Below are 10,180 nucleotides of genomic sequence, written 5' to 3'. Positions count from 1 at the left end.
ACATTTCTATATACTTCTTTCCTTGCATATTCATAGGGTATAACAATAACGACGACGACAACAATTACACCTATTATCCATGATTTTCCATCCACTTAAACAACATTAGAATAGCCATCAAGAACAGTCCATAACCCAACAACAACAACAACAACAACAACAACGAGGTGATATACGGTATATCTTTTGTATTTTCTTATCAAACGAGTTGGATGACACTTGGACAAGCTCAAATACATGTAGAAGGGATGAAATATTACCTTCAGAACACAAGAACACTCCTAACAAGAGGCTATTTCACCTTGAAGAACCTTCTAAGCTCAAATACAGGACATTCACCGCTTGATTCATGTTTTAATCTTTGATTCCGCTTGGGATTTGCTTTGGATTGCTAGGAGAGGGTTTTTGGGGGTGTGAGAGATCTGGTGGAAATGTTTTTATGAAAGAAAATAAGGACCAAACGAATATATACACAAATATCATGAGTTCCACCACTATTGATATACGGTCCACATATACGGACCGTAAATCAATATACGGTCCGTACATTTAGACTGTAAATTAGGCATAGTGCACCACCACCACTGTTTCAATTATACGGGGTCCCTCAAAAATACGGTCTATATATCCATTTTACGGTCCGTATTTCGAAAATGAATTTTGACGAAATGTATTCTGTTCGATTCGTTTAATCTCTAATCCTTCCTACACCTACTAAACATGATCTTAAACTCTCATATACTTAAGATTAACATGTCACTTATAACCTCAAAGATAATTTCATTTTCCAAATCTACGCTAATTAACTTATGACGAAATTTAACGTACTAAAGTACGAGGTGTAACAATAAAATTCAAATAATTCTTGCAAAACAATTGGTCTTTTCTTATTATGAGATCTGAGAATCAAAATTTATAGACATAACACATGTGAAAACTTTTGAACTAGTAACTTCTCAACCTAAAATAACTGATATCCTCATCTACTTCTTAGAAGAGTTTGGTCCTCTTTTCTTTCCAAAGCCAACAACAGCAGTGATGAATCTACGAGTGTATTGCATGCACTTGTGTGCACATCCTTTTGGAATCTTCTTGTTACCGTCTTGGGAGTTTTCGCCCTCGCCTTAGTTTACTACTAAAAAAACAGGTATTTTTGACCTGGAAATTTCGACCTCACTTTTGGTCGGAAAAAAAAAAATCAATCTCGTGTGGTCAAATATCCAGATTTAATTTTCTTTAGAATTTCGATCACACGGGGTCGATTTTTTAACGGGAAAATATAATTTCGACCGCATGTGATCGAAATTATTTTTTGTACAAATTATAAATGGGAAAAAATCATTTTACACAAAAACAAATTATATAAATATAAAATAATTAATTAAAAAAGTAAAAAAATCAAATTTCGACCACATGCGGTCGAGAAGGTTCAGTAAAAAGGAAGCCCACACCAAGAAAAAAGTTTACCCTCTCTAAATTCATCTCCCCCAAAATTCCGACCACCATATCGCCGGCCACCCACTACCACTGGCGTTCTTCAAGTAGGCGACGCCAGCCAGTCTCGAAATGAATTTCTAGATTCGCAGATTTATCGATATCAAGTTCGTAAAAAGAATCAAATTCTTGTTGGCGATTATTTATGATCAACACCAGAGTAGCCACCAACCGCCGCCGACTGAACAGTGAGCTAGGTTAGTCTTTTTTTTTTCAATCTCATTTTATCATTATTAATTGCATCACTTTCTATAGTTGTAGTTTAATTAGTGGACTTGGTAACTTTGTTGATTATTCAATGTTTGTTTTAGGGTTTAGAATGTTAACTTTATTTTAGGGTTTTGAATTGAAATTGAATGAAATAATGAAATTGAATGTTGTTGTTGTAGTATTACTTTTTACATTGATATGTTGCTCCATGATCAGTGAGAATCTGCATGTCTCCGGTTGTCTGATCCCTCCCTATTTGACATTATGTTTCTCACCAAAGAAATTCATGATTGCCCTGTCTCTAAAATTAATAGCAATTGATATTCTCCATCGGATAATTATGTTAGGATATAGCTAATTGATATTTGCTATCCTTTCTATGACTATCCTTCAACTAAGTTGTTCATGATTCTCTCTTCCTCAGTGATCTTTATGGAACAAGACGAATGGCTAGACTATCATATTCGCGGGATCAAACAATTATTACAACCTCAGAAGAGTATGGAAATTGGGCATCAGGAGTGAGCAAGAGGTTACTCTTGATGCTTTTTATTATGCTCGAATAGTTATTAAATTAACTTTTATTTGGTTAATGTTTGTATCTTGATCCAAAAAAAAATATGTTTGTATATTATTTTTCTTTTTCATAATTATTTGTTTTGAACTTGTTCTAGCTAGTGGAGGCACTGCATTCATTCATTGTTGTGGAGAGAAAAAGGCCACATTATAGCTTGTGCTGCTCTCTTTCCTTAATATGAAGAAAATATGGAGAGGTTGTTGTTATTGCTGTTTCTCGTGATTGTCATGGCCAAGGACAAGGAGACAAATTACTTGATGTAGTGACTCTTTTCTCATACTCCCTCCTTTCACTTTTACTTTTTTTTTTTTTTTTTTTGACAGGAAAAGACAATTTCTTGTCCAAAAGATTCTAAAAATAAATTCACTTTTACTTGTCACTTTTAGCACATCAAGAAAAGATAATTTCTTTTTTCCTGTTTTACCCATAGTATTAATTACTCATTTCAAATCATTTTCAAGTCCATTAAAATTATATGCACTAATTAATATGGGTATCATGATAAATTCTACATTTCATTCATTATTTCTTAAGGGGTGTGCAAAAGCCAAAGTGGACAAGTAAAAGTGAACGGAGGGAGTAGTAAAACTATTTTTTCTCCGCGATATATACTGCATGTAAGCAGTTTCAGGATGTTGAGATCATTTGCATTTTTCGTGTGAAGTTGCAAAACACAGGAGATTACTCTTCCTAAGCCATGTTAAACATGAAACTCTAATCTGCCAAGATATCATAATTTCTACTCATTAACTGGATTGAGCGCTTCTCAGTCTTTTACAATGCTGAGAAGGAAAAGGTTGAAGACGATGTCCACTCTATTTAACTAGGGGTATAGATGCGCCATTTGTAGTTATTTTTGCAGGTTTTACCTACTTAGAATATGAACATATAATTTAATTTATTGTGGTTTAATTTACATGCATAGCTTTCAATTGTGGGGAGCTTATCTGAAATTAAAACCTAAGGTTGACTAGCAAAATTAAGCTCATTTTCTTTTGAATTTTTACCCTCACCATTTTTTCGAGAGAGTATTAACTCACTTCTAATGCTATTTGGATCTAGCAAGGCCAGTAGTTTGTATCTCTAATGATTTTGACCATCCAACGAGCAACTGATACAATTACCAATCTTGCTCATGTATATAGAATTACCTAAATCATGACAGGTTAGTTTTTTTTTTCTTCTCTGAAAATCTTGTTAATTACAGCTTTTACTGAAAGAAGACTTCATTTTTTCTTGCGCCAACAATATTTTGTGAATATAGGAGTGAGGGTGGTATCCTCCCCTTATTGAGTTGCTTGAGTTTTTCGATGGTGTAGATAGTAGTTGTAGGAGCCTTGTGAACTTCGGCATTTAAGAATGATGAGAACAAATCTGGTTAATCTGTATGGTTATTGTTTTGCATATTTTACCTTGTTTGAACTGATTACATATGGCCTTCCCACACTTGCACTCAATATTTTTTATCTCAAATATCTGTATGGTTACTGTTTTACATATTTTACCTTGTCTAAATTGATCACAGATGCTCTTCCCGCACTTGTAATAATGCTAAGGTCTGATGGTATAGATATATGCTATGAAACGGTTAGACATTATTTAACAAGTAGGTCTAAGTTGCACCTATGCCCTCCCATCTTCTCTGTTAGTGAATTAAAAGTTCTTAATTACTTTGATGGATACTTTTGCCTCTGCAAGTTGAAACACTACATTTTTACATAGCTATAAAATTATTAAGTATACATAGGATAGTAAGATGGACATTCATTTGCAATGCAATGGACAATTTCCATACTTCTAGGAAGGTTGCCTATCTTTTATATCTGAACTGATTATGATTTACCCTCATATGTCATCATCAATTCGAAGTGCAGGATAGGTGAGGCTTCTGGTGTCATTGTATTAAAGGTGAGTTTTTTTTCCTCGAGAATTTATAGTTTCTTCAAATCGTAAATAGGGGGAGGGGGCTTATCCCTAAAAATACAATGACTGGGGTGCCTCGTCCTAAAGTTGTAGCAATGAAAAAATTCAACTTGATCTTATATTCATCTCCGAGATAGATATAGGTTTACTTAAGTTAATTTTCCCCTTTCCTCTTTCTAGTTACTATTTTGCTAGTTAGCATTACTTGGACTATTTTCTCATCTTACCTGTGGTATAACGTCCCAGGGAACTGGAGTATGCAACAAAGCGAGGAACTAAGATATATGCAGAGCTACGTGGCTATGATGAAGACTTTTTGAACAATTGTGATGTTTGAATTTTACATTTGGTATAGCTTACATAACATTTCCACACTTTAAAAGTGTGGCCATAAGGATGTCAATTGTGTGGCTTATTGATTGTAAATTGTGGCATGTACATTAGCAAAGACTACACTTTGCAAATGTTGCTTTAGATGAGGTAGCAACAGCCACGCTTGGAAAATGTTGTTTTATATCATGAAAAGCGTTTCCATGCGAGGTGCTACAAGCATAGCCTTTGTACCTTATAGGCCATGCTTTTGAAGTGTGGCTGATAAAGCCACGCTTGAAAAGCGTGGCCTTTCAAGCGTGGCCTTAGGCCAAAGGTTACACTAGTTTAGGCCACCCCCATAAAAGCGTTGTCTAAAGTCGGAAAGTGTGACCTTTGATCGAAGACTACACTTTTTTGATAGTTTAGGCCACACTTTTTCGGGGTGGCTAAGGCCTAAAATGTTGTAGTGTGTTTAAGGGTTTGAATGTAGTTTTGATTCGAATTAGAAGTACTTTGAAGGTGAATTTGATTGTAGAATGTAGTTTATGGTTGTTTAAGTTTATGATGTTTAAGTGTTTGAATGTAGCTGTAATTTGAATTAGAAGTACTTTAAATTGAAATTTTAGGTTGAATTTGATTGTAGAATGTTGTAGTTTATGATTGTAGAAGTACTTTGACGAATTGGATGTGTTGATAAATTGCATTGTTGATTTGGTTGATGAATGAGATTGGCAGATGGGTACATATAAAAGCACCGAATCTTTCGAACTTTTTTCCGTTTTTCGAAGATATTGAATTACAGATTTTCGAAGTATTGAATTATACCCAGAAGTTAGAATTTCGACCGCATGAGGTCGAAATTTAGCAATAACGTTTCCACATTTCGACCGCATGAGGTCGAAAAACTGGGCAACATTTTGAATTTGGCCTAAATTTCGACCTCATGCGGTCGAAATTCTGAAAAATATTATATTCTTTCATATTCGACCACAAAAGGTCGAAAACTTTAAATAATATTTATATAAAAATAATATTTTCGACTGCATGTGGTCGAATTTTTTTATTAATATTTAAATAAAAAATAACGGTTTCGACCTCACATGGTCAAAAACTTTATTTTCGTAATTTTTTATTACTGTATAGAAATGTGAAGAGCAAGACGACCAAGGGTAGAGCTGTCATTTAGCTCAGTTAGTGCAGGGATAATAGTAATTATACATGACTGTTTTTTTTTTTTTTTTTTAACAAACCATCTTCTAGATCGTTCCCTTCGTCCCTCTTTCCTCTCACTTCCAGATTAAAAGAGAACCAAAACTCAAAAATTTCTACTAAGAGGAATAGGCAAAGTACTTGGCATCTTCCTCAAACCTCTTCTTATCCAAACAAAAAAAGCTATAGGATTCGAGGGAAAACAAGTCCTCTTCTCAATAAAATGGTCTAATCATTCTTCTCACTTTAATTTTTGATTTGTTGGAGTATGCATATGTGGGTTTTTTGTTGAAAGATTACTAACGTTCACCATATGTTTGAAAAAATGTCTGCTAGAAAATCATACTTTGTTAGCACTGGTAAGTAACATTTCGATTTTGTATACTCCGTTTAAGTTCCTTGAATGTTCAGAATTGTACCATAAACTTGGTATTATCTCATTGCCTCATTGGTGAATGGTACCAATTCTAATGTTAACATGTATTGAGCCCTTTACTATTCCTCTTTCTGGGCAACATGTTTACCCTTTCTGATATGTGCTTCCCCTCCTATTCAATTCTCCTTCTTCGGTCTTTTTTGGGTTTTGAAGGTTGTTGGATTAATTTACTATTGTGATTTAGATTTTAGAAGGGACTGGCTGGTCCATCTATTCAACTACCCTTCTAGAATTGTCTTTTCCGTGCGTTCGCCACTTATTGGGGTCGTTCATAATTGTCCTTTTATCCTTATGTATCATGCTTTGGTTCAGTGTTTTCTCTTCGAAAATCGTGTTTGAATAATTATTATACCAATGTGGGAATACTGTGCGTATGGTGGTGTTGTTGTTATGTTTTTTAGAGCCATTTAGCATCACAGATACTTAGTCACTCTTTCTGCCTCACTTTTACTTGTTTACTCTAATTTGCAGGTAAATTATTTAGCTGAATGTAGTCTTGAAATCTTTAATGATCAATCTGCTATTGCATTATCAGAGGTAATACTAACAAATCATTTTATATATTTCTATTGGGATATCTCTATGCGTTTCTGCAATTTTCATTTTTGTCCTGATTTTGTTCTTCCGGCGGTTGTGATGAATATTTGTTGGACCATAGTTTTTCTATAATTTTGTAAATATAATGGCATTTCTCAGCAAAAATATGTATAGAAAGACTTGCCAGTTGGATGTCCAAAGAGGATACTAAGATATCAGAATAACTAAAATATTGACGCTACAGTTATTACGCTATCTAGATGTTATAATTTTTTCTTTTTGTCTATCTGCTGCATTCACAGAGGTATTCATGATTCCTTCATATATACAGAGATGCTTTGTTAGATGGTTGGATGTGCATTAATATTCATCTGGCTTAGAACAATTAAGATGCTTGTGCTTTCTCTTTTCATTGCGCTACAGTATTTTTCAGAAGCGAATTTAACTTGACATAATGATTTTGCTCCAGTATCTTTGGCAGCAAGTCAAATGCTGGAAGTATCAGACAAGTAGCTCATCAATGTAATAAGTGTTAATTAAAGTTTTTTCATTACAATTGCTAATGAAGCTCTTGAAGAGATATTTTTAGTTAAGGTGTTGTAGAACATTGTTTATAGCATATGGGATTGTCTCATTCTTGCTTGGTTCACTTCTTTTTATTCTAGAATCACTCTAAGTCTATGTTGTCTGAATTATATTTGTGTCGTAATTCAGCTGCTCCCTAAGATATTGTAGAAAGCAAAGTAGGAAGCTATGACTATTTTAATTCAATCCTACATTAAATGTTGTGTTCTCTACCTTATTAATTTACCTTGTGCTTTTTGCTGGCTAACGCACCATGTTGTATATACCTTATTTCATTTTGGTATTATACTGTATTTCATTTTCTTTGTGCTATTTTGGTGGCCAACATACCATGTCGACCAAGGGTATATCTGACTTTTTACTATTTCAAGATAACACGTGTCTTTATCTTTTTCGACCTGGTTTACAATTTCTCTTTTGTTGGTGTTTTTTTTTCTTTTTTCTGTTAGCTTTAAGTAGTTATGCTATGTTTTTTCCCTTGCATCTCTTTAACAATCATTGAAGTTCAAAGCATGTGTATTATTTCGTCTTACTTTGATATCTTTGGTTGAATTTTATATATGCATATCAGTGTTTTCGCCTCATTTGAAACATGCATGAACCTTTTTTCTTTGGGAGAATGTGATTTTATGATTACGATAGTTGAAGCTAAGTTCCTATGAAATTGCTTTATTTATCTAATTAAAATTGAGAGTCTCTCTCATCATCTCTACATTTAGTAAACCATAATATCAGTAACCATCAACTGTATGGATAAACAGGAGAAATGTTATAGTACATTTTTTTTAAAGTTCTGCTGAACAAAGGAATAAAAAAAGATTGTGGTATGCATTTCGCAAAGTCTGTTTCTCTTCAGTGTATTTTCTGAAACCGTTTGAGTATTTGACAATGATCATGCTCATTTCCATATAGCTTTGTGGATAGTTGGTTAGTTAGTTAGCTCCAATGGAGCTGAACTTGCTTCCAAGAGTACCGATGATACTTCTGTCCCTGGTGGCATTTGTTAACTTTGCAATTATTTCTTTGACCATGCCCATTCCTACTTTCAACTGAGAAATTGCTGCATTTCAGGGAGTTTCAGGGCTGAAATTCGCATGGAATTTTCAAGGTAGCAATTGTTCGTTTTGCTTATTTTGGTGGAGAAGGGTAAGATTTCGACTAGAAACCTATGCAAACTACTCCTATTTTATTTGCTTTATGTTTTATGAATCAGAAATGATTGGTACCCTTCTTTGATAAATGAATTTTACATTTGAAATGGACCTTTCATTTCAAAAAAAAAAAAAAAAAAAAAAAAAAAAAAAAAAGGAAGATCCACAAAATAGGACGAATCCATGGATCAAATAGCAGTCAAGCAGAGATATATGCAAAAGTACATAAAAACTCATCTAGGCATCAACAATAATAATTTATAGAGGTCTCGACATCCAAAAGGAGCTTAATCTTAATTAGTTGTTTGCTGATTGAACGTTCAAAACTTGAGATCTGTATGAATTTCAATGACATAACGTGAATAATGATTGTAGAAGCTAACTTATCGAAAAATATAAATACATAAATCTATTGGTAAGCTAGACAAACAAGTTGAGGAACATCATAATATGTGGCAAGAACTACTGACAACATTGAAATAGCCAATTATTTATGATCAACCCTTAACCGATTTTTTGGTTTCTAATATTTGCATTAATCTTTTGTCCCTTTTTTCACTCTATAACTTACCTTTTTAGATGGAGTTGAGATAATGAAAATATTATAGCTTATGTAAACGGCAGAAGAAAGCCGTAGATATGCATTTTTAACTGTAGTTGTCTATTTATTAATCTTTCCGTCCTTTGCTTGGTTCTATAGATTCCACCCAAATAGCAAGAATGCGTTATTCTGTATCAGTTATGTTTACTTTCATGACTATTGTTTAGAGAACTCCATATTGCATTTCAATTCGAGTACTTTTTTCAATTCTCATCTCTCAGAATATCCGTTCTACCAAATAAAAAACCTATTTAAATTTGCAGTGGTGCGCGTCATATCTCACTACAATTTGGCCTATCAGTGGACTTGATCAATGCTTAAATAAGATATCAAAAGGATAGAATCAATAGTTGTATGATGTTCTTTCTTTTCTTTTTTCTTTTAACTATTGATAATTTATCTATGACAATACATTTAAGTCCTACTGGTTATAAGTATACTACAAGTTATGCAAGAGAAGAGCATGCTTCGACAATAGGAATTGCATTTAAACTTCCTGATTTTCCGAAAAAACACATGATAGTAATTTATGGAGTTAAGGCTCTTGTTCCATAGCTACATGTGCAGGTACAACTTATCTTTCTCCCTACTTCCCTCCCTAGAAATACTAACGCACGTCTGGTGTATTCATTGAGTTCTTGTGATGGGGTACTAACTACTAAGTCTGTACTCTACACTAGTTTTTCGTCATAAGAATAAGATCATACTTGTAAAAGAATTTACCTATATCCCTAAGACAGAAATTTAATCAATGTAACGTATACTATACAAAGGTTTATGTTCTTGTTGTTTAATTAAATTGGTTTTTCTTTTTTGGTTAATAATTAGTCCATTTATAGGGTCTCGAGGAATAAGGGATACAACAATGCCAGCTTGGAAGTGGTTTGAACTTTGAAGTGGATCCATGGGCACATCCAAATTTTATCCTAAAAGCTTACAATCGATCAAATGAAGATGTTTGACCAGCTTTCTTCAGTCAAGACGGTCAAGTTTCTAAAATTCAGAAGAAAAATAAGTAGTAAAGAAATTCAACAGTTGATAATTAAATGGGGATTCTTTTTTCTTTATAGAGTCTGAGAATAATGAACTTACGAACATTCCATACTTGGATAATGAATATATTGGGATTTAGTCCTTTATTGTCA

At 33.5% G+C, this 10,180-nt stretch overlaps 2 long non-coding RNA genes across 2 annotated transcripts; both read left to right on the top strand.

Moving 5' to 3' along the window:
• Positions 1-2,635: 2,635 nt before the first annotated feature.
• LOC132029561 (uncharacterized) lies at positions 2,636-5,097 on the top strand. Its single transcript, XR_009407863.1, has 2 exons — positions 2,636-4,189; positions 4,451-5,097. It is a non-coding gene; the product is annotated as an uncharacterized LOC132029561 (long non-coding RNA).
• A 632-nt stretch (positions 5,098-5,729) lies between these two features.
• Positions 5,730-10,180, top strand: LOC132029559 (uncharacterized). Its single transcript, XR_009407861.1, has 4 exons — positions 5,730-6,084; positions 6,633-6,698; positions 8,355-8,429; positions 9,875-10,180. It is a non-coding gene; the product is annotated as an uncharacterized LOC132029559 (long non-coding RNA).

Source organism: Lycium ferocissimum, chromosome 9, assembly GCF_029784015.1.
Source record: "Lycium ferocissimum isolate CSIRO_LF1 chromosome 9, AGI_CSIRO_Lferr_CH_V1, whole genome shotgun sequence".
NCBI lineage: Eukaryota > Viridiplantae > Streptophyta > Magnoliopsida > Solanales > Solanaceae > Lycium > Lycium ferocissimum.
The sequence above is the reverse complement of the archived record's forward strand: the minus strand, read 5'-3'. Positions and strand labels throughout refer to the sequence as shown.